Raw genomic sequence first — 24,920 nt, 5'->3', positions numbered from 1 at the left:
CCTCTGAATTTTTTTACGCTTGCTATGGGTCTTTGTGGAACGCTTTTTTTCTTAGGCTCTGCCTGTAAACCTGTGTGAGGCCTCTGAATTTTTTTTACGCTTACTAGAGATGTTTGTGGGAAGCTCTTTTTCTTATGCTCTACGTGCAAGCCTGCATGAAGCCTCTGGATTTTTTTCATGCTTGCTTCAGATGTTTGTGGGAATCCTTTCTTTTTCTTGTGCTCATCGTGTAAGTTTGAGTGAAGCATCTAAATTTTTTTCACACTTTCTTCAGCTCTTTGTGGGAAGCTTGCTTTTTCTTATGCTCCGCAAGTAAGCCTGAGTGAAGTCCCGGAATATTCTTTTACTTTTACGCTTGCTTCAGATGTTTGTGGGAAGCTTTTCTTTTTATTGTGCTCTGTGCGTATGGCTGCATGAAGTCTCTGAATTTTTTTACGCTTGCTACGGTTCTTTGTGGGGAGCACTTTTTCTTCTGCTCTGCGTGTAGGCCTATGTGAACCTTTCCCTGTCATGCAAACTTGCACTTCTGTATCATGTTTTTTTTTTTTTCTTGTCCTCCTTTTTGTGCTGTGCACTGCTTATGTTTCACTCATTCCTTTTTGCTTCATGTGGATGTTTGTAGCCTACACTTTCCTTCCTGGTGTCTTGCATGAAAGCCTATGCAGAGACTTCCTGCCCATGTTAGCTTCTCTTTTCCCCTCTCATTCTTCTGTTCACTTTCCTCGTGTCATTGGCCACCTCGAAATATGCACTCTCTCTGTATCCTCAAGTTTTTCACTTCTGCACTTGCTTAAGACATTTGCAAGCCATCCCTTTACTTCATGAGCTTTCCATGTGAGCCTTCACCGTGCAGCACCTTTACGCCTCTGGGAGCCCATGCTTTGCCTCCGACCCTTTTGGTTTATCCACTTGCCTATTTTAATTTTGCAGTTTCTGTGTTTTTTCTTGCAGAGGCACGAGACCCATCTCCCCTCCATGGTCATCGGTTGCAGCTTTTGAGCCTGTCTTATTTCATTTCATCGTAGTTGCAGTCTTAATTATTGTCAGGTATCTGTGTGTTAGTTCGTTTGCAGTAGACCTAACTGCCGCCATTTCCTTTCCGTGAGTTAGTTTTCGTCAGACGCTCGTACTCACTGTAACAGGTGCAAGGGCTGGGTTTTGTTGCTGTGTCCAGGATGTTGCAAGGAGACTGCTGGCCAATGGACTTCTTCCGAAACCGACGCGCCCCATTGCGGCGAAATACCATGCCGTGCATTCTGGGAACTAGTTGGCCACTCAGTTTCGGTTTCGACTGAGCAGATTCATCTCATGCTATCATGCCGCGACCGAACGCACTGCTTGCAATTTCGATTATCTGACTTTTTTACGAATGTACAATATACTCATTCTCGAGCGATACAAAACGAAGGCCGGGGCACTTTTTTTGGTTCACGAAACACCGGATATTTGAGTGCGTATGCAAACGTAGTAGGACGTGGCTTAGTCACATCATCTTTGAGTTAAACTTCAATAATCCCGTCTAGTACCATTGAACTACAAGTGAAATTCGGTCACCTGGAGCATTGCACATATTTTGTTTGCCAAATGTCCGCTTCTTGTTACTTCATTGGGCGAAAAGCAAGCCGCATCCTCACAGGAGTATCAAGGTTGAGCCCAGCGTTGACGCGTAAACTTTTAAGGAAACGCAATAAATTAGACCTCACTACTGCACCAAAGTTACTATGATGTCTTCCTCGAGTCCTCATATATCTCCCACTCAAATTTTATGCTGATAGACGGTTAAGTTCTCGCAAACGCGGAGATGGGCTAGCTACGACGGAGGCCCTAACAAGCGTCCCCTACTCCTCGCTAAGCCTTTTTGGACGAGCTTTTACTGTCGCCCAAGATCTGTGCCTGAACGGTGTGTCCGAAATTATTGCGGCATACTCAGGCAGGAAGAAAGCTAACACATGACAAATATTATGGCCATTAGCAACCGTCAAATGCACTTTGAATAATTTCGTTCGTTTGGCGCACCGCATAGGGGTTCATACCCGTCCGGCGTACTTCTGGCGAATGGTGCAACATTTTTCACACAAGTGCTCGACTTTTGCTTTCTTAAAACGGTTTGTATGCGCGAATGTGCCTATACGATTGCTGGATAGCTTTGCGTGCATACGCGATGTTGAATATTAGTAAAATGCAAGTGGGTGGAGACTTCGCTTCGTGCAGTGCTGCGGGTCAGAAGAACTGTGTTATAATTGAGCTTTTCAATGGCGCCTCCGAGTTTTACTTCGCGTACACAGGCATATTAAGAAAACAGTAATTGCAAAAAGTAATATTTCTTCTATGGACGCACGAAACGACCAAACTTCCTGATCAACAACATATAATGTAAAGGCGCGAGCTTTATGTATGCATACTTATTGGTTGCTACAGCTTGTTGATTCGTACATAAGCAAGATCTTCGAGCTTCGCAGCGTCGAGATTCCCAGCACTGGCTCGTCCAGATACCTCGAAACGCTAACAAAAAGGCTCAAGTAGAAAAATAGAACAAGCATGTGTTAAGAGAAGCTATATACGTCTCGGGCTTGTGCTAAAGCTTCGAGGTCTGGCCATTTAGGTTAGTTTATAGACCACAAATGACGCTCTCGGGACAAGAAAACATGAGATAATGGCCGTTTATAGTCCACGCTCTGTGTGTAATCTCTGGTCGACGCGTCGATCGAAACCGAAACCATGCCACTCTCATCCCTGGCCAACTAGTTCCCAGAGTGCAACGCGCGCCGTGTTGCATGCAGGGCTTCATGGAAGTAGTCTATTGTGTGCATGCATCAAGAATAGTTGAGTGTCAGAAGTTCCTTTATTTCCTTGTTTTTTGACTCCATACAGACCAATGTTGAAATTGTTGGTGGCTGCTTCATTCATGGAGTGCAAGGATCATACCTATTTGTTTATTAGGGAATAATTGACATGGCCGTGTCATACATGTTTGTTACATGGTCACTGGAAAGTGTGGGAAAAGAGAGAAAGCCCATGGCCGTTGCACAGGGAAGCCCCCAGAAACACTGACCCCTGGTGGTGGCCTGATCCAACACTTCAGTGCACAAGCTAAAGGTTCATCTTGGTTGGTGTCGCCCGGGACTGAGTGGGGCATCCTTGCACTGCTTAAAATGCCTGCTCAGTTCCTGGTCCATAGCCTGGTTTCTTCACTTGTTAACTGCCAATCAAGTTAGTGCCCAGTGGTAATTTCATCATCTGACTAAAAATGGGTTGAGTTAAAGCGTCTGGGGCACAACTGGCCCAGGTGGTGCTTCATTGTGCCATGGTGGATTTTACCAAAGTCATGCAGTTTTCGACAACCTGGAAGATGATCTTGTTCCCCATTGTTCTACAGCTCCCATGTTTCTTTCGAAAACAGGGCTGCTTTCTTTAAGGTTGCTAGGTCTTTCCAGGTCTACCTTTGGCTCCTGGGTCTCAGTGATGAGGTCCATGCAGCAAACTCTAGGACAAAAGTTGAACACGAGCTCTGTTGGAGATTGCCCTCCTGTGGTAGGCGGTGTGCGACGGTACACAAAGAGCCATCTTGGCAAGTATGCGGCCAAAGAACCACCCGAGAGTTTCTTTAGACTGTCCTTGATCGTTCTGACAGATCTCTCTCGGGAAGTCTGTTTGACTGTGGATAGTTAGGTGCAGTCCTTAGGTGGCCAATTCCATTCTGAGTAAAAAGTCGGTAAACAGCGTGCCGGGGAATGGTGTTCCATTATTGGACACCAAGCAAACAGGAAGTCCTAACCAGGCGACCGTGTTCCTCAGATATTCGACTGTTGCTGTGGAGTTGGCTGGCTGCTGATGCCAGTGGTTTCTTTCAATCTTGGTAACTGTTTACCACAATTAGCACCGTTTTACCTTCGATAGGTGCAGTGCAGTCCATGTAAATTCTTGTCCATAAAGCCGTGGGTTCTGGCCAAGCTTGTGGCTCTGCTTCTGGTGGCATTAATGCAGCCTGTTGGCATATTGTTCAACGTTGTACGGCATCAACCATTGCCTTACCTCATTGCGTTGATACCCATGCGTTTGTCATGGAATTCTTGGAAGAAGGTTAACCTCCTATGGGCCTTTTGACTCCGTGGATGTTGTGTGACGACACTGGTCCAACTGCCTCTGGAGGTGTGGCACATTCGGGATCAGTCAGTTCCTCAGTGTGGTTGCGATACACCAGGAGCCTGTTGCAGCAGTGTCTGCTTTGCCTTGTTAAAGCCGTCGTCTTCCTTTAATACACACCTCTATTTCACTTTTTTCCGGAGCAGGTGGTTGAATGGAGCCAATAGCTGAAACATTTGAGGCAGGCAGCTTGCATGCTATAGATGATGAATCCTGAGAAATAACAAAGTGCACGGCAATTCCACGGAGCAGGAACCTTCAGGTTGGCTTTCAGCTTGTTGAGATAGGTAGGCAAGTCTATCTACCTAGTGATCGAGCTGAACGACTGACTTGCTTGCATCCAAGCTCGCAGGAAAGTCCTCAGAAGTACTGGCCCTCTGGTAGCCGGACCCATCAGTGACATTGCCTTTATCTTTCGTAATTAGGTGAAAGCTTGGTAACTTACTCGGGTGGACGAATATCAGATTTCTGTCATTTCACATCATTCATGCTATCTGATTAATTAATTTGAAGTTTTTTGAGTGTCCAAATTTTGAAAATATTTTGAACTTTTCCATGGTATATACTGGTAGTTTAGTGGCTGGATATTAAAACTGAATGTGTGACAAATGTTAGAAAGAAGGTCCTGTCGGTGCCCTTGCAAACGACCAGGGGCGGATCCAGACCTCCATTTTAGGGGGGGCGGTTCCTCGATGTAAAACGGCGGGGAGGAGTGTTTATATTTTTTGTAGAGTTATCGTTTTTACTAAACTCTGATAACATAATATAGATCTTGAGAGCTTTTGTATCGGTTTACCTGTCGGGGATGAACTCTTTGAATTAAAACCTTTCGGGTGACCACGCTAGAGGCAAGTATCTCGAAAATTGTGGTGGCACTATCCTTTCTGAAACTTGGGTTTCAGACCGACACTACGTGAGCAGTCGATTTAGGGAAGCTTAAAGACATTGCCTTGGCAGACATTCTGGTTGGAGCTAGTGCTTAACTGCTGCGGCAACGGGAAGAGCGGCTTAAACCAATGGAGCGAGTACGTTGCAAACAAGCGACAAAAATGGCCCGGCGGCTTCGACGCTGCTCGTGGCGTCAAAACACTGTTGACGCAGCGAGCGAAACGAAAGCTGTCAGGCACGTTCGTCGGTTGTTCGCCGTATATTTGGAATGTCTAGAGCGCAGCACATGCGGCATTGCCAACCCAAACTCGTGTTTTCACGTGTTCTGGATGCAACTCGAGAGAACGAAAGCCAATAATTGTTGAATATTTATGAAAGCATGTTGCAGTTCTGCAACTTGTGGGAATCCTCTCCCTGGCTCCTCCGCTCTCCGTGACCTTGCCGGTCCCCGCCGCCTTTCTGTCGGGCGCTCCTTCGTTCCCTGTGACCTTCCCGTTTCCAGTCGCCGTCCGGTCGCGGAACGTCCGAGCTCTCCGGGAGGGACGGGGCAAGCGCCCCCTCACCCAGCGCTGACGTCGGAGGATCGGCTCGCAGCAAGGTTTCCGATTGGACGGTCGGCGGGACAAGGACTTGGGAAGGTCTTAAAAGGGGAACGGAGACAAAGGAAGAGGGCTTGGGCTGCCGACTTCTCAAGGGACCGGTCATGGAGGCGAGCTCGGACGGCGCCGGACGCTGGCGCAGGGAGTGCGGGCACTACGTCGAGTGGCGGACTCGACAAACGGACCGGACAGCGACCCTGGACGACGACGTCCCCATGATGCGGTGTGGATGACCACCGCTGGGACTCGGAGAAGCTGCTGTGGCAGCGGACTCTCCCCCGGCCTCGCTGATGACCGTCCCCCGATTCCGAAACCCCCCAAGGCAATGAGTAAGTGAATAAACCCTTTTGCCGAGAGCGAAGCATTGAAGTGTCATATTCATCCGGAGACAGGGTTTGTGGGAATCGGAGTTAGAAGATGCCCGCAAACTATAACTTTTAAACTTAGATAAGACCTTAAACCAGCAATGGATCATTCCAAATTATATTCAATTGCAATTCGTCTGGATATTTTCTGTGTGAAAAGAACACTTGTTTCTGGGTAGTCAGCTCATTCGTCAGGGTCGAGAGGACAGGTGCAGAGATATGATGGGGCAGAGCGGTTGTCCGGTCGGCGAATCTCAACTGGGCTAAAGGCCGATCACGACTGCAGCATGGATGTTTGGGAGTCGGTGTTCACTCGAAGGGCACAGGCACACTCTATTTAATTTATGTATAGTCGGATCTTTGAAAAGGCTCGTTTTCCCCAAGTCCCTTAGGTAAGGAATTCGAAGCCGCAGTCGGAAACCAGCAAGCCCCACCTCTGTTCCATTAGACACACACATATTCGCTCCTGCAAAGCCGCGCGAAAGCTCTGCCGTCAATCCACAGAAGCCCCGTTTAACTCGAAAAGTAAAGACGGCGCCAAGGGGAGACAAGGGGTAGCGGGGGCGCCTTTCCTAAAATATGTCCCGCCACCCTAAGTAGAAACGGCATTGTATACAAATAAATGCCTACGGCGTCGGCTTGAGGACCCCGTGTAAGCTGGGGTGCCTTCATGAGCGCACATGAAGGCTCCCTAGCGTAAGCAGGCTCCAGCCTTTAGAGTGCTCGTACCGTTTATCTTTCTTTTATTAGCTTCCCGCCACGAGAAGTCGTACCGCAGGCAGTATGAAGCCCATTAGAGAAAACATCTCCCCCTTCTCGGGCTCGTCGGCTTCTTTCTGTATTCCGCGCTGCGGCGCTGATCTGATCCTCAGTGAGGGATGGAGGCGAGGACGAAAGCGGGCTTATGTTTAAGCCAAGGTCGTGGGGAAGTCCGGAGCGTCTTCAGGAGAAGCTCAGACCCAGACTACACTGTACCCAGAGCATTTGCTTCCTCTCTCAGTTGAGAAGAAAAGCAATTGGTCACCTGGTTGTACAAGCTGCATCCTGCGTCGATTGCTTACGTTTTTTCTTCGAGCTGACGAAGAACCCCGGGGGGGGGGGGGGGGGGGGGGGTGCCTGGCGACGCGTTTGTGGGGGCGATCGCCGCCACCGCCCCCCCCTTGGATCCGCCAATGCAAACGACACCGCTATTTTAGAATCCCATAAATTGCCGGAGCAGTATAGAAAGAGAGAACAGTGCAATTTATTAGAAACGAAAGAAGGGGTCCACCGTGCACATTGGTACTGGTTTGGTGATTGGATGAGTCAATTCAGGGACGTTCAGTACTTGTATGAAGGCTTCCTAGAGGCCTTTTCATTGACATAACGCGATCCTTCCAAGAAAAAAACGAGTAAACTGACCTTGTAGTATTTTTCTTCGTTGTTGAATTCATTCATTCCAGATCTCAGTTTAGTTAGTTAAATTATTCATATCCTTTTCATTAAAAGTCTCTATATAGCAGCACGTGTCGGTATCATTCTATGAAGTCTGTTCGTAGACGATAGCGTAGCACCTCAACAGGACCCCGTTGAGCAAAATGACTGATCTTGTTGAGGCGAATGAAGTGCCTCATGAACGAAGGCAACAGTGAGAGTGAGAGACGCACTCACTCACGAATGTTTAAGTCCTCACAAAGGAAAATGTGTCTAACGAATTTAGCAACGTTTCTATTAGAGCCCCGTCTGTCTTCACGGACGTACTCAGCAACTCTGGGCATTTCCGTGCCCAGCGCCAGTGCTCACCATTAATAAAAACGCAGTCTTAAAATGTCTGAGTCGTGTATACGCTCTGTGCAGGATTATCTCTCTAGAAATTATTAACTATACGAGAAGGGCGCGAACTTTTGTCGCGATGAACAAAGAAGGTAGTGCTCCTCGGCCAGACTAGTAACTCTAGCGCGACTAACATCACCGACATAAAAAAACTAGCTTTTTAGCAACCTAGTTTTTTCAAAAAAGTTGTTTACGTTAAAACGTAGAAAACACAATCAGCAGGCCGTGTTTGGCTCGCCTCCGAGCAGCGGTTGCTGTTGTTACCTTGGAGAGGCTATGCTGAGCTGTCGATGAGAAAGCTGTCCTAAAATTTCCAAAAATATATATTTATTATTGGCGCAGTTGGTTCTGTAATTGTTTACTCAGACTTCTTTTCGAGCGTGTTCTACACTGGAAACGAAAAGTAGCCCGGATGGGGGTTTTAAAGAATAAGATACCGATTAAACTCCCAAGCCTAAAGAATTCACTCCCGCACATGGGAGTACAAAAAACTAGAAACCACCACTTTACTCTGGTCGCTAAGAGACGAGGTATAAATGCGACAACACCTGATTTCCCTCCCATTTTAAACTGGAGTTCTTGTATGACAACCCTCCGCAAGACGAAATGGGAGTTGAAAATACTCCCATCCGTCCACCCGTCTGCGGGAGATCGGCCGCCATTGACGCAGCCGGCGTTTCCCCCGTCCAGCTCAGTCCCGGCTCTGGCAGCAACGGGTTTCCCGTCGTGGAGGAGGTCGTTATAAAGGGTCCAAGACGTTTTGGGGCTGGTTTTTGTCCAAAATCCCGACGCTCTCGAACAACAAATATGACACCAGTGAAACACCAATCCCAAAATACGAACTTTTCGCTCAATCTGGCGAATACTCAAAAGTTGAGGGCACTATGGGGAAGCAGAAGACAATCCAGCTCTTTTCGGGCAGACTCAAGTATAGTGCAACCATTGTGTGTTGCTTAAAGGCCCTTTCACACGGTGCATTTTTCTGGCGCATCTTGACTCGCGAAACGAGTTTCGTGAAATGAATGCGCCGTCTGAAGAGGACCGAAAAATGTGCGTCGGCATCTCCCTGGGTTTTCACGAAAAACACAGCCAACGGCCTCTCGAGAAAGCTTTCACGCGATCTCAAAAGGATAAGCGAGCCGTTGGCGGGGCCCAGTGGCGGATTAAGAGGAAGGGGGGGGGGGGGGGGGGGGCGGTCTGTCCAGATGTTCTGACTTCTTGATTTGTGCATGTGTAAACATTTAGGGCGGGAAAACAAAGGGAAAGGGTGGGGGGGGGGGGGAAAGGGGGGTTTCAAAAGACATCTGATACGCTAACCTCCCCACTCTGGAAATACCTGCGTCGGTGCCTGGCGGGGCCAGATTTCTTCCCGATTCCAAGCCACAGCAGAAAAAAAGTAAATAAACACGGCGCGATCCACGGATGGATACGTAGGTTGCGTTTTCTTGGTCCACACGAGTTCGGGTTTGCACAGATCGGTGGCGCGTGGCAGCTTTCTCGATTTTTGTGCACTCGTAGCGACGAGCGCGAACATTGCACGCCGCCGCCAAGAATGCTCTATTCGCGTCGTCAACGAGTCCGGAGAGCGCTGCCCGACGGCGGTGACTACCCAGAAGCCCACGCGCGAGCGCCCCATTCGGGAATTCGGGACAGCTGGGGCCAGTGTGGTGCTCGAGGCGCTCACTTCTGCGATCGGAACCTGCCGTTCTTGTCTCGTGTCGTCTGCTGTACACGTTTTTCCGTGCTGGTGTGGATTTCTAACGTTCGTGCGCTCGACTGGGCGATTGTGCGCGTGGACGTGGACTGCTCCGAGGATGTGCTACCGCCGTTAGGCCTATCTGTCTAACGATCCCGGGCCCATAGGCCTAACAGCCGGTGGTGGTGGTGGTGTGCCGGCGAAAGCGGGAAGCTCCATGACGCGTCAGAGGTAGAGTTAATTAGAATTAACGATGACCTCACGTGTGTGATATATTTCATCATGTGCTAGTCGTACGTTAAGGCAGCCGTTCCCGGTCGAAAGAAGCGCCATCGAATGTACGGGAACGGAATTCGGGGCAGCTGGGGCCAGTGTGGTGCTCGAGGCGCTCATTTCTGCGAACTGAACCTGTCGTTCTTGCCGCGTGTCGTCTGCTGTCCACGTTTTCCCGTGCTGGTGTGCATATTTAACGTTCGTGCGCATACTGGGCGATTGTGGACGTGGACTGCTCCGAGGATGTGCTACCGCCGTTAGGCCTATCTGTCTAGCGAGCTCGGGCCCATAGGCCTAACAGCCGGTGGTGGTGGTGGTGGGGTGCCGGCACAAGCGGGAATCTCCATGGAGCGCCAAAGGTAGAGTTAATTAGAATTAACGATGACCTCATGTGTGTGTGCTATATTTTATAATGTGCTAGTCGTACGTAATGGCAGCCGTTCCCGGTCGAAACAAGCGCCATCGAATGTACGGGAACGGTGGACCCAATGAAACCTTTTAACCAAGTCGGCCAGAAATTTTCATCTGGAGTGTCTCGGCTAGGTAAACGATAGTAGCGGTCCGCGATGAAGGTGGGACTGAATTTTTGCATTGTTTGCAAAGGTTCTGTGAAATGCGCTACAATTTCAAACGCGTACGCTGTGTAATTAGGCTTCGTCCGGTTTCTTAGGTGTCAGTTTCTTGACTCGGCGAACAGACTGGCCATCTGACAGAAAGAGGTCGCTGTGGAATATCGATTTCATCGAAGCATTCCGGCGTAATCACCAGAGTCGCTTGACACCACTCCGGTAAATCCGCCAAGCAGCTAGTTTCGACAAACCCGATAGTGTGATTTGTGTTTTGTCACATTTGTGTGAGATTTTGGAGAAAATAAATGCTGGTCTACATTCGTTATCCCCCAACATTTGTTTGTTTTCGATCTGCTAACCACTACCCCGAATCGTTGTTTTGAAGCGGGTTAAAACCACGGGAACGAAAAGGTACCGACTGGGAATCCGACATACGGTAAGTGTAAATGCGACGCGGTTGCCGCGAAGACACGCATGCTCAAGGTGGCAGCTCGTCGGGGTGCGCTGGCTGGCCGCGCTGATAAACCCGACAGTAGCGTAGCCAGGTCGTGTTCAAGGGTCGAAACACCTTCGAAATTGCATGGTTTTCCTCTTTCCCCCTTTCCCTTTTTCATTGTCAGTTTTTTTTTTTTTTTTCTTGTTTTGTGAAGGCATTAAAAGTCCTATGTGCTTCTCTTTCTGTTCGACAACCCACTACGGCGAGGGGCCGGAACATTCCAAAGCAAAGCGAAGAGGACAACACTGTCCGTGGACTGCGTGAGCGTGAGAAATAAAAGTCCGGCTCCGGCTTTCCGAAGAGCTCTCGCCAAACTCGACAGTGTTATTAGCGACCTAAGCCTTTCTTCGGGCTCGCAGGTGCGGATGACTCCGCTCCTGACGTCACATAAGCCGCGAAATCCTGACCTCAAAGGACGCTGGCCTCGCCTCGGAGAATGCAGGCGGCTTGAATAAAGTTCCCCTACTCTTTGAGCCTCAAGGACTCCACGCCACTCTCAGGGCAGCGAAACAAAATTTCAAAATAGCAATACTTTGACTTCGCACACCCTACAACCCAACAAACAGGACGACAAAATGAAAAACAGCTTAGCTTACTTTTTTTTTTTCGTCCCGTCTTTTATTTGTTTTGAGAACATACCAAAATGTAAAAAGAAAAAAAAAAGAAAAAAGCGGGAGAGAAATGCGGCAGCATACGCACAGTAGAAGCACTTTGGAATGCTCATAATTCTTTTGGTTTCAAAGCGTACCGAGGTTATTTCTTTAATCACTGCAGTGGGTCATGTTTATAATCTTGCGTTCAACACGTGAGTCGTGAAAGTTCCTTTACGTATATAGACTCTCAAAAATTAATTCAATAGCCACAGCTGTCGCTTGACGCTTTTTTAAAGAATGATTATTGACCTACAACTTCAAGCGTGCCATCAACGTCTCCAACAGAGTCGGCACATTCACGTCGGGCAGCATAGTCCGCTCTAGGCGAGAGCAATGTCATGGCCAACGACGTCGGTATCAATGTCGCAATCCTCGGGTTGGGCCAATCACCAGACTGTGCGGAGCATTCGTTTCATTAAACAAACTGTCTGAGGAAGTTCTGGTTTAGACACAGATGTGAAGGGACCGCACCGCTTAGCGCGTGTCACCGGTAGAGACAACTTGCCTTGGTCCCCAGGTCTTGTATTCTAATGTCAACCGCCTGCTGAAAATCCTGGCCACCATGCCCGTTAGCGCCACTGAGGCGGAACGTTCGGTCTCGAGACTCCGAAGACGGGAGCCATACCTGAGAGCTACAACGTCCCCGAAGCGCTTGCTACTCCGTTCTTAGCTCAGACCAGAAGCTCCGCCTTCAGCGCGAGCTCGCTGGCTTCCGCTGTGCTTTGTTTGCGCCCGCCTGCGCGTTCAGACTTGTGCCAGCAAGGGCAGAAAGCTCGCGTTGAAGGCGGAGCTTCTAGTCTCAGCTAAGGGTGAACGAAGTATAGCGGTTGCGCTTTTGAACATTAACGGGAACATCCAAGACAGCTCCGAAAGGGTCCTCTCGCTTCTTTCGATCGACCGATCGCGGCTTCCACTAAATGTTTAGACCCCACAAAACGATAGAAACTGGTACTTTTCTCTGCCACTTTCTTGTAAAACGACAACGAAGAACGGAAAAAACCAGAAACATGACCACAACACGATCATTTCTGAAAAATGTGCGCAGGAACAATGAGCGTGACGTTTCACTTGCTCGTTGCCCCGGTCAGTGCACATTAGAGTTTTTATGTGTAATCGTATTCTAAACTTCGCTATTCTTTGGCACTCTTACGTAGTTTTCAGTCATTTGATACCCCAGTGTTCCGCAGAGAAGGGAACGCACCGGAATATTTTGTGAGCCTGTCTAGACTTTTTTGTTCAAAGCGCATTATTATATTTTATGATTGCGTGTTTTTGTTGTTCCACAGTAAAGTTCCCCTCCTTAAAGATCGGAGGGACGAAATCAAAAAGGTTGAATTCTTGTCTTCTGAGAAACAAAAAAATAGCAACTAAAATTGTGCTTGCGGGATTTCTTTTCCTCTTTCATGATTTTTTTTTCTTTTTTTTACTTTTGAATGGTCTGGGCAAAGGAAAGCATTCCCTGAAAACATTTCCTGGCTACGGCACTGGCGGACTGCTTTCTAACTGTTCGCGTACCGGATCGCCGTGCAATGCTCAAAAAGGACAACGAGCTGGCGTGTTATCTCCGATGGGTGGAAAATGCACCAATCTCGCCGTGCCCTTTTATTTCGATATGGCGTAAAATGTGCGTGAAATATCAACAGGTAAAGTGACAAGATTTAGGCACATAAACAAATTCAATCATACTGTGAATTAAAGTCGTCCATCTTTATATTTAACCCCGTGTAAATAGGCCGCGAACTTTTTTTTATCGAAGTTTCGATGATCGATTCAAGTGGTTCAAAAGATTTCGAATTTTCGACCTTTCCATATCGAGAAATTCGACGGAAGTCAAATTTTCGAACTTATTAAACTAAGAAGTTCGACGTTTTCCGAAATTTCGAACTTATTACCCGGCGAAATTCGATTCTTGTCGAACTTTCGAACTTGATAGATTAAAAAATCGATGATTTTCGAACTGTCGACCTTCTTGCACTAAAAAGGTCGAAGCTTTTGGAACTTTCAAACTTCCTACGCTAAGAAATTCGAAAATTTACAAACTTTCGAACTTATTAATCTGCAGAATTCAAAAATTGCCGAACTTTCGATTCCTGAAACGTCAAAGGTTTGACGAACTTCGAGCTTTTAGGGTAAAAGTTCGAAGTTTGTCAAACCTTTGACGCTTCAGGAAGCGAAAGTTCGACAATTTTTGAATTCTGTAGATTAATAAGTACGAAAGTTCGTAAATTTTCGAATTTATTAGCGTAGGAAGTTTGAAAGTTCGAAAAGCTTCGAACTTTTTAGTGCAAGAACGTCGAAAGTTTGAAAATCATCGATTTTAAGCTTTTAGGGTAAAAGTTCGAAGTTCGTCGAACTTCGAAAGACCGGCGGGCGGTTTCATTTGGATTCAAGCAGTGAAGTACATTCGTAATTTTTTTTTCGCAATTTTACATGCGTTGCCGCATTCCTTGCGAAAGACAATGCCGTTTATTTCAATCATCTGGCATGCTTAGTTTTAAAGAAATAGATTCCCGAAGGAGCGAGGAAGGACGACGGGTTTTTGACAATTGTCGTTCGTGCCGTATTTGAAGCGCGCTATAGCCGAAGCTATTTATGGTTGAGATGTTAAACTTTTTAAGAATTATCTATGTATAGCTTAGGTAAGTGTCGTCTTAAGATATGATTATTGTTGTTCAAGACGAGTTTCGAAGAAATATCAAAACATATACCTACGGGCAATTATGCCCTAAACTTGGTAATTTGTTTCGCCTACATGCTTTAGGTATCGTTGTTAAATTAACACCAGAGACAGTACATATCATTACCATCTGCAGATTACAAGATAATGTATTTCTTTTTTTTCCCCCGTTGAGGAACAAATTAACTCATGGGGGAAGATTTCTAAAATTGTTCAAGTTCAGCACGTCATAAAAAAAAAACATATTTTTTTTCTCAATTTACGTTTTTGGGACGTGTTTCTTTTGGCCTGTATACATTTTGGTGGGAGAAACTTGTTTCATAGTTCTGGGCCTCTGAATATGCAAGAATACAACACTTCCGGCTGGTTCTTGATAGTTCTTTTTTCTCTCCAGCTTTTTATTTTTGCATTTATTGTTATGTTTATTTATTGATTATTTTTTACCAATGGCACAGTTATTTAGGTCGAAGGACATAGCTTTCAACTTCCGAGCCACCGAGCATGTGACGAGTAGAGCCTTCTGACAACGAGTTTCTAACAATGACCATCTACGCGATCTTTTATGGAGTGAAGAGCGACAGTAGCTATACATATGCATAAATAATTTCAGATTAAAAGAAGCTATAGTCGGTTACAAGTCAAGAAGGTAGGAAAAGCTCCTCCCACAAGTGTGATGCGCCCGTTTCAAAACTCTCCGCAGTCGAAAGAAGAGTTCACTGGAAACGCTCCTTATTCCGCTTCAATGGATTCCCACTTGTCTCCGATCTTACTTTTTAAGAAAGCGACCTTTGTATTCATCGGAGAGGGAACCGAGCCCCTGAAAGCAGCCTTTGTATCCATCAGGGGGGGAAGCTAATCCCCGAAAGTCGTATTTGTTTCCGTCGGTGGGGGAGAACTCTAGTCTTCCTCTCGTGGCTTCCACAATGCTAAGTCAAAGCCGAAAGATAAAGCAAATATGTACAAAAAGGCAAGACCCTCCTCGCGCGTTGGCCGCGACGTCACGGAAACGGTGGGACGCTATTGGATGCGGAGGTGGCGGAGGGATATCTGATTCCCTTTGAGGGGCATTTGCCGCTACCTTCTTAACCTGTAACTGACTATACACTCCGTGCGACGCGACCGGCGCGCCGCCGCGCGGCCGTTACCGAAGGTATGCAGTGAGAGCCCCAGCGAAACGAAACCGCGCCGCGTACATTGGTACGCATTGAAGTCGGAGCGGTGCGGTTCCGCTGGGTTGACAGCATGAACTGCTGAGTCGTTAAGTGCTCCAATAGTTATGCGTCGTACCTCGTGGGGACGAAGTTTCCTAGTTTTCACCTCGCCGATGTTTTGTGGGACAGCGACAACGATGGACCCGTGCCGTACGACACGAGAAATTTGGTCTCCCGATCATGTCTGCCACTGTGTCGGAACGGATGACATTTTCTACACTGCCGCTTTGCGCTCTGCGTTTGTTTTCGTATCAGTAACGCCTACATATATCAGCTCGAACTGCAATGCCATCCCACACTCGCGGGTATGCAGTGCGAATTTCGTTGAAGGAATGCCCTCCAAGGAAGTTTCGTCCCCATCGTACGTGTCGATGATATTTTCGGACCAGTATGGCAAGCAGCTGTACTTTATGAAGAAATATTCGGACGGTACAAAAAGTGACAAATATGAATCTAAGGAAAACTACAATGAAACTTGGAATCAATGGACACTCGATGTTTGAGTATGGAAGTTTATGTGGTGTGCTTTCTTTTTTGGTCAGCCTCCTTTTGGATGTGGAAACGATGACACCCCGAGTCTTGTAGACAATTTTTTTTTTTCGGCTCTAGAGCTACCTATCGCAAAGTTGTTCGAACTGGAAGTACGGTCCACTGGTCCCTTCCTATCTGTAAAGTGTACACCTCCGTGATGAGTGCTATTCTCCTGACAGCCTTTGACCGTCGAAACCGGTTCGCATTTAGTTACGCCGCCCAAAACTATTTCCACCTGGTTAAACTATGCCACCTCTTTTAGGTATAATAAGTGTTTTGTCGAGTTACGGTTGTCCCAGTACCTGTGAGCCGAAAATCAGCACCTCGCACAACCAGATTTCTACACAACAGCTGACCGCAAAAGCCTTTGACGGCCAAACCGTGTGTCGGCCGGCAACTTGGTTTTCTCGGCTTTGAAGCCACCTTTCGTAAGGTTGTTTCAATTGTAAGTACAGTGCACTAGTCACCCCTACATGTAAAGTCTCCATCTCCCACGATGAGTGGTATTCCTTTTACGGTCAAAACCGTTTCCCATTCAGTTACGCCGCCCAAACCAAATTTCCACCTGGTTTCCCTAAGCCACCTATTTTTGGTATTATAACTGTTGTGTCAAGTTACGGTCATGTCCAAGAACCTGTGTGTCCAAATCTGCACTTCGCACAGCCCGGTTATAACACAACATTTTGGATCCAATATTGCATATTCCTGACAGCTTTATTCCTTTATTCGCTAGAACCTTAACTTTCCCACCTGCTGTCTTAATAAAACTTGGCCCACTTCGTGAACATCTCACTCGTCTCCAAATATCATCGTTCCAGAAGTCCTACGTTTACAGCGACGAGCGAAACAAATTTCCCACCGAGAGCAATTATGGTGGCGGCCGTTTTGCTTTTCGGAAAATTGCTCAAACACCTTTTTCGACCACAACTAAAGAGATTACCCCTAATAGCGACTCAAACTCAATATATAAGAAGCGGAGAACAGCTAAATGACCTTCTTAAATCTCTCCCAGCACTCATGCAACGTCACCCTCAGCTTATCGGCTCAAAAACCAAAAGTTCCGCCCGTGCGCGCTTCCGCCGCCACAGCTTCGCACGCGAAAAGGCGCCGCAGGCTGCTGAGCGCGCCTCACTGTCGAACGCCAGCTCCTCCGCTAGCGGCGCAACGCGCGTTTTTCAAAGCGCCCCTTATAGTTCCCGCACGGAGCGTATAGACCATGCCCTCTTTCCCTGTGTTGTTTTCCTTAACAGTCCGAAATATCTGGGAGGGGGGGGGGGGGGGGGGGGGGACTGGAGCCTCCCCCCCCGCCCCCCTCCCGTTTTTCCGCTTCGGACGCCACTGGTATTGTAGAACGCTCCTCGACCTCAAGTTGCATCAACTTCTATGCTTTTTGCTCGGCGTTTCTTCCGCCCCGGAAAATAAACCTCCAAAGCAATTACAAACAAAAAAAATGTCAAGATGCAGACAAGCTGGTGTATGTTGATCATGATGCAAAATCCCGAGACTGGGAATGAAATTCGCAAGAAATAGTGTAAGAAGAAAGAAAAAAAGGGACAGGACAACGTCTCAAACTCAGCTGAGTTGAGTTTGAGACGTTGTCCTGAGCTGAGTTTTCAGCTGAGCTGAGTTTGAGACGTTGTCCTGTGCCCTTTTTTTCTGTCTTCTTACAATTTTTCTTTAAAATTTCATTCCCAGAGCTGAGTTTGAGGCGTTGTCCTGTCCCTTTCTTTCTGCCTTCTTACACTTTTTCTTCGGAATTTCATTCCCAGTCTCAGGATTTTGCATCATGTACAAACTAGACTTACTATATGCCAGCGTCACTCGGGCGGCGTTCGATCGGATTACTACCAGCGTGCAAGGGGATAGGGGGGCAGTTTGCCAGATCACTTCAAGGTTTTTCTGAGCCTCAACCACCTGCCTGCCCCCGGCCCTTTTGAACTGGATGAGTATCGTTAAACAGTGCGTTCGTAGAATCACTACTTCGTAATGCACGTTAATGACCACCCCGGGCTGGCGGTCAGAATTACTGATCTATTGTCACACGTCACTCTGCACTGGCAAATATTCCAGCACATCCCGGTCACTCGTCGTCTCATTTAATTGCCTGACCAACTTCGCGCAGTCTAAATATCACACCCGGACTTTTCTAAACCTGATTTCGTGAAAACCTGCGAGGCGTGAAAACGTTATTTGAAACTGAAACTGGTGGCGGAACATGAAAACCCGACTTCGAACTTTGCGCACTTGGACATCAAAAAAATTTAAAACCTTAAATTTTTTTTTTTAAATTTAGTCCTGAAAGAGAATCGAAACCTTCGACCTTTTCGAACTTTTTGTAAAAAGACGATCGAAATCTTCGAATTTATCGACCTTTGTCTTTAAAAATTCGAAACGCTCGATTTTAGATCTAAAGCAATTCGAAACGTTCGAATCTCTCGATTTCAAATTAGGGAAGTTCAAAATCTCGAAATTTATCGAAACTCAAGTAAACAAAAATTCGAAATAATCGACCCCAACTTTTAGAAACCGTGAAAGCTTCGAACTTTTCGATTTCGAAACCCCGCGATTTAGGAAAGCTGCGAATTTTTCGAATTCAAACCTCCGTACGGTCGAAAATATAGAAGCCTTTCGAATTCAAGCACCAGTTCGGGTCGAAAATATCGAAACCTTTCGAAATCGAACCTAGGGTGGTTCGCGGCATCCCTAATCAAGTGCAAAAATAAATATGTTCAACAATTCATTTGCAACAACAAAAAAATATTTTGTATCAAAGCGATAGGCAGCATTATCTCCAATCTACCTTTCAAATTCAGGTTCCGATGGTTTTAAGTACTCTTTGTATCCGATAAAGCGATTTTAACTTTTTCGGTCTTGAAGCCGAAACCGAAACAGGGTGCCTATGGCAGATGGTGCAAGCTATCTCCCAAAATCTCCCCGCTCATATCTTGTTTTGAATGGGCGTCCATAACTTTGCTCTCAGAGGCGAGTCGTCGGGTGTCGTCGTCTTGTGCCGGCGTTCGCCGCTTATTTTTTACTTTTAAGAACCTTAATAATGGGCGTTTCTTACTAGTGCCTTGTTCAAGAGTGTCAAACGGTATCTCGGAGACGCCGCGTCTAGTCATTGACCGTTGGCTGGCAGCGAGAGGCTACGAAAACTCCGAACGGCCGGGTGAGCACAACTCTCTCCTTTGTTCAGAACGAAGTGTTACTTTTGCCGTAAGCTTGCTAAGCTATGCTCTAACCTTTAGCCCCTTTCCCTGGCAAATCGCGAGCGCTTGTTTCGCACTTGGACTCGTCGTCGTGGTTGTGCGACGGCACCGCGTTGTATCGGATCGCCTACTTCTGGATAGCTAGGTTCGACATTGTACATGTACCTTTTTTTAGTACACGGAAGTGACGTCATCACGTCTGATTGGTTGGAAACAAAAGTGACGTAATTTCCCTAGAAAAATGTGGGCGGAGTCGGCAAAACTGGGCGGAGTCGGCTACCGGACGTGACAACAAAATGACGTTTCGTTTTGTACCGAGTACGTTTCAAAAGGTACTTGCTGAAACTAGGTGTCATTGGCACCATGTTTTCGGCGGCGAGGCGTCGCCGTCTCGCTAATGCGACTTTTTCTGTAATAGAGCTTTTTTTTTTTTCGCCCGAAAGGCTGTATCGGGAACACCGCGATGCATTCGAGCTCCCGGAGGAGATCTTTCGGAAGCAATGCCGCCTGCCCAAGATCGTGGTGCGGTGGTTGTGCGACGAACTTCGCGAGGAACCGGAGGTGAGGAGAGTGCGTACCTCGTGGACGGTCATGACTGTGGAGCTTCAAGTGTTGTGTGCACTGCGCTTCTACGGCACGGGGAGCTTCCAAGGCATGGTGGCGAGCGACGAACACGTAGCGCGGGACCAAAAGACAGTCAGCGTTGCGGTCCGCGCGTGTCCGTCGCTATCGTGCGTCGTCTCGGGGTCCAGCGTGGCTGGATCCACTTCCCCGAGACGCCGAGCGAGAGGTTCGACGCGGAGAAGGGCTTCAGGCTGCTCGGCAGGATAGCCGGCGTCATCGGTTGCGTGGACGGGACCATGGTCTCCATCGTCGGCCCGTCCAAGAACGACCCCACCGTCACGAAGGCGGCGTACTGGTGCCGCAAGTACTTCTACGCCCTCAACGTGATGGTGGTAAGTACACTCATGTTACGTTGTCAAAACGCGCCCCAAATCTGTAGAAAAAAAAAAAAACGTATTGCCGATACGGTTTAAGTATGCCGTTTTATGACTGCGGGCTGTGGGGTCTCACGACTGCGCGAGCGTGTGCTCTACGTAGCATGTGAGCCGTGAGACTCTTCTCCCAAAAATAATACTTGTCTGTTAAAGCTTCCGTAAAAAACAAGACAAAAAAACATTATTTTTGTTTCAAGGTACCTTGCATCCAGGAAGGTGTATTGACATGCATGTGTCAGACAAAATAACTTAAAAGGTTCTGAAATTGCGACTGCTTTGTGAACCATAAGTACATGACTGTGGATTCAGGTAATTACATGTCAAAATCTCTCTCACTTTCAGGTGTGTGACGCCGACTGCCGGATAATGTGCATCGACCCACGGTATCCCGGGTCGGTGCACGACTCCGTCGTGTGGCAATTTTCCTGGCTCCGAAACCAACTCGAGCAAGGGCAGCTGCCACGCGACGGCCGGTTCCTGCTTGGTGAGCATACTAAATTCATTCCTTACGCACACGGTGGCTCCCACTGCTTGAAAGCCACAGTACCACACGTACTGTGGTTGTGAGGCACACAGACACAGTTGCTGCAACTCCTTGAAGTGAGACAACACCCCAAGTTTGGCCATTAACCTCTGTTTATGTCCACATAACTCTCACACTCTGCAGGCTACGAAAGCCACACTACACCAATCTCACGACAGTGATAGACTGCGCAAGGCATGCAACCGCAGTGCGAGTCGCTGCCAAGTTCGGCCCACTCACTGTTACTGTCTGCCTGTACCCTCTTGCTGGTTGGTTTTTGCATGAAGTTGGAGCTCTTTCGCCGATCCCTGGGGGCTCGCCTGGTCGCTTTGAGTCAGTTTGTACGGAATGGGATCAATTCCTCCTTGGCCACTTGGGGCTCGCCAAATCTGTCCTCGGGTCGTCTCTGTCCCACACACTGGATTCTTTTCCCTGACCCTTCTTCTTCGGTCTGCCTATATAGCTCCTCCTATTAGACCCTCCGTGTCCCAACAGGACCTGACTCCTTTCCAATCTAACCACCCCCTCTCTTTTCCCCATCTCCAACTCCACCGAGGATTAGGAAAGAGGTTCGTCGAACTGGCGCCTTATCCCCTTGCTTGCCAAAGACCAGGCCAGCGTGTTCTGCTCTGCCCGTGCCTAAGGTCACGGCCACACTCCCAAAAGCAACAGAGCTTTTATCTGTCGGATGCAAGGGCCTAATAATGCACTTGCATACAACACAGCACCCCTAAGGAATCGTGCACACATCCCATACAACCCACCAGGAAAACACATAGTTACATGAAATAACAGGGAGTTTGCAGGCAAGCTGGTGCTAATTAATCATAATGTAAACTGATACTGTAGTGCAGAAATATTAACACCCTTTTAAGTCACACTTAGGTTACATTATAATTGACATAGTTGCACACAGCTGTTTTCTTGCCTTTTATTTTAAAAAGTAAAGAATGCAATATGTTCCATCCTCTACATGTGCAGGTGACAGCGGCTACCCCTTGGAGCCTTGGCTCATCACCCCTGTCCCCGGGAACCAAGCGACCTCCACCGCTTGCGGCCGGTTTAATAAGGCGCATTCCTCGATCAGGTCTGTTGTGGAGCGCTGCATCGGGCTGTTGAAAAACAGATTCCGGTGTCTGCAAAGGCACCGGGCTCTGTATTACCACCCTTCAACAGCCACCGCCATTATTTCGGCATGTGCAGTGCTCCACAACATCTGCCTTGCATCGAGCGAGCCAGAACCGGAGTCAGACGCCGACCCTGAAGAGTCAGAGTTGGAGTCTGAGCCGAGCTCGGACGGTTCTGAGCCGAGCTCGGAGAGGTCAGCGTCGGCTCCCGAGAGGCTGGCTCCTGCCGGCCCTCCGGTCGGCCTTCCGGTCGGCCTCTCGGGCAGGGGGAAGGCTCTGAGGCAGCGCCTGGTCGCCCGGTTCGGAACCCGCCGCAGACGTGCCCGTGCGGAGCGCCACACGCAAGGAGTCCGCCGCCACGACGGTAGTCCCGACCACCAGGGCACCGTCGGGAAGCCCCTCAGCGCCCTCGCCGCGGTGGTGCCCAGCATGGACACCGCCAGCGACAGGGAACCTCTCGCCACCACGACTGAGGTCCTGACCACCAAGGACCCCGTCACATCCTTGCCCTCAGTGAAGCCCTCCCCGTGGAAGCCGTAAAGTGCACACTTCGCTTCCTGCTCCACAGTCATGGCCGTCCACAAGCTACATACTCTCTTCAGCTCCTACACCTTGTGAAGTTCGTCGCACAGCCAGCGTGCTGCCTCCGGATACGTGTCGAGTGCATCGCGGTGATATCGATACAGCCTTTTTTTTACTTTTTATGAGCAGAAGGCACGAGACGCAGTTGACAATGACAGAAAAGGTTCACAGGTTTAGTTGCCAAACCAACAGGTCATCTGGATTGCCCCTGCAAAGAACTGAGAATTAATTTAGATTACCTCTAGAAAGAAATGCTTGCTTTAGCAGAGGTTGCTTTCTTAGTTGCTGATTGAACCAGGGATATTGTTGTCGTGGGCATTGTTTCATATTACAAATGCTTCAAAGCGTCCTGCCTTCTGCTCCATTTCATTATCTCTTTTATGGCACTTCATCAAAGTTAGGTGATTGTGTTATCTAAACAGTGCGCAGGTAGTTTGTTTTGAAAATTGCTTTATTTCTTAAAGAAAACCAACGGAGCCCTGGACTAAGGGCCCCGACCGGGACTCGTCAGTCTCGTAACCTTTTGAAAAATAAAGTTATACCACCACCACCACCCCCTGTGACTTCATGAATAAAAGTGTGACAACATGGAATGTAATATTTCAATCATGGAAGTAAAACTGAGCATTGACTGGAACTTTGTAAACAATTGGGCAATCTGAAGTATATATCACAGATATCTTGTTGAACACTCTGGTCTTATTTGAGATCAATAGTTAAATCTCGAAAGGAAAAACAATATATATATATTCTCTGACTAGCATACCACCATATAAACACTGGACCACTCTGAAAGAATTATCACAGATGTTGCTCCAAACATTCTTATTTGAGCTTTTGCACTAGCAAGTTCTCGAAAAATACAAAAATTATTTCTGACTAGAGATGCACCATATAAACACTGGGTCATTCTGAAGAAATATATCAGATGTCTTAAGGACACTATGAAGCACATTGTCTCTAGATTGCATATTGTCAGACATATGACAATGCTACATCTAAAAAGCATAAAGACCAAGTTCAATGCTTAGGTAAGACAAAATGAATGTAGCTGCTATTGCAACCCATGACTAGACTGCAGGCCTGTTAAGTTCTCAATGAAAAATTTCTCGACAACGGAAGAACACTTCCTACAGTTAGCGACGGGTTGAGAATTAAACGGAGGCTCCTCCCACCTCTTCCTACTTCAGCAGAGCAAAGGCTGGAGAGGAGCTTGCTTCTTCTCTACTGTTCGCTCTGCTAAAGTGCAAAGAGGTGGGAGGAGCTTCCACTTCACTGCTAACCTGTTGCCGAGTATAGCTGCCGCTGTTCGTCGAACACAAGACATGGCTTGCTTGGTCATAAATCCGTTGTTGCCCAGCCAATATTTTCTACTTCCTTCACGGGTCATAGCCAAGGAAAAAGGACTAACCGAGCTCTTGGCAATTGCTGTAATCTGACTATTGCGCCAATCTCGGGTTGCAAAATTAAATGGCCGGCTTGGCCATGTGGATTAAATGCAATAAATAAATTAATAAATCTAATGTTCACTTTCAGGGGGTGGCGGGGGTTGTGAATGTGGCCAGGGCTGCGGCCAGGGCTTCGGCCAGGGCTGCGGCCAGGGCTGCGGCCGGAGCAGCGGCCGGAGCAGCGGGGTGAGCCGGGGCTGCGGGAGGGGCCGGGGCTGCGGGAGGGGCCGGGGCTGCGGGAGGGGCCGGGGCTGCGGGAGGGGGCCGGGGCTGCGGGAGGGGCCGGGGCTGCGGGAGGGGCCGGGGCTGCGGGAGGGGCCGGGGCTGCGGGGGGGGGGGGGGGGGGCCGGGGCTGCAGGGGGGGGCCGGGGCTGCGGGCTGCTCCAGCGCCCTGCTGGCCAGCAGGAGGAGCACTTGGACCAGGGTGCTGTGGGTGTTTTCTTGTCCCCAGGCCGCCCTGTCAAGGTTTGCGGAGATCCGCTCCAGGACCTCCAGGAGGTGAAATGGCAAAGGAGTTTCATTAACATTGGGCAGCATATTTCCATACACCCACAGTCTGCCATGACCTTGCTCATGCCACAACTGTGTCATTCTGCACCATTGTGGACATGCACTGCTTTCTGTGGCCTCGTGGCAGCACCTTGGTCCTAACCTTGTTAGTTGTAAGTGCGTGTAAGGTTAAGTTTGAGCCTGTACCCGGCCTCGGAACTCCCTCTCCTCTGCCGCCTGGTCCACGTTCTGCTGCAGCAGCAGGGCCTGTTGCTCCACGGCCTGGATGGCAGCCGCGTCGTGCCGCTCCTGCCTCGACTGCCGGGGGGGGGGGGGGGGCGCGAGGCACGGTGGGCCGCACCCACGGCCCCCAGCTTGTCGTTTTGTCTGCCAAGAAACCGAGTATGGGTGATGATGGTGCTCATACCTGCACCACTGATGATAGGTCCCAGATGCCCTAGCAAGAGAGCTTACCTCGTGAGGTGGAGGGCACCGGCTCGGCTGCCATCTGGCGCCTGCTGCTGCTTGGCCTCTCCTGGAAGGGGATTTTATAACAACTCGTGAGAACACGCAGCCTTGTCTGTGCTTCCCATTTGTTGACCAAACATTTTGACGAGCATGCATTCTACTC

The sequence above is a fragment of the Ixodes scapularis genome, unplaced genomic scaffold, assembly GCF_016920785.2.
Source record: "Ixodes scapularis isolate PalLabHiFi unplaced genomic scaffold, ASM1692078v2 PGA_scaffold12__126_contigs__length_90152505, whole genome shotgun sequence".
NCBI lineage: Eukaryota > Metazoa > Arthropoda > Arachnida > Ixodida > Ixodidae > Ixodes > Ixodes scapularis.
Note: the sequence above shows the minus strand (reverse complement) of the source record.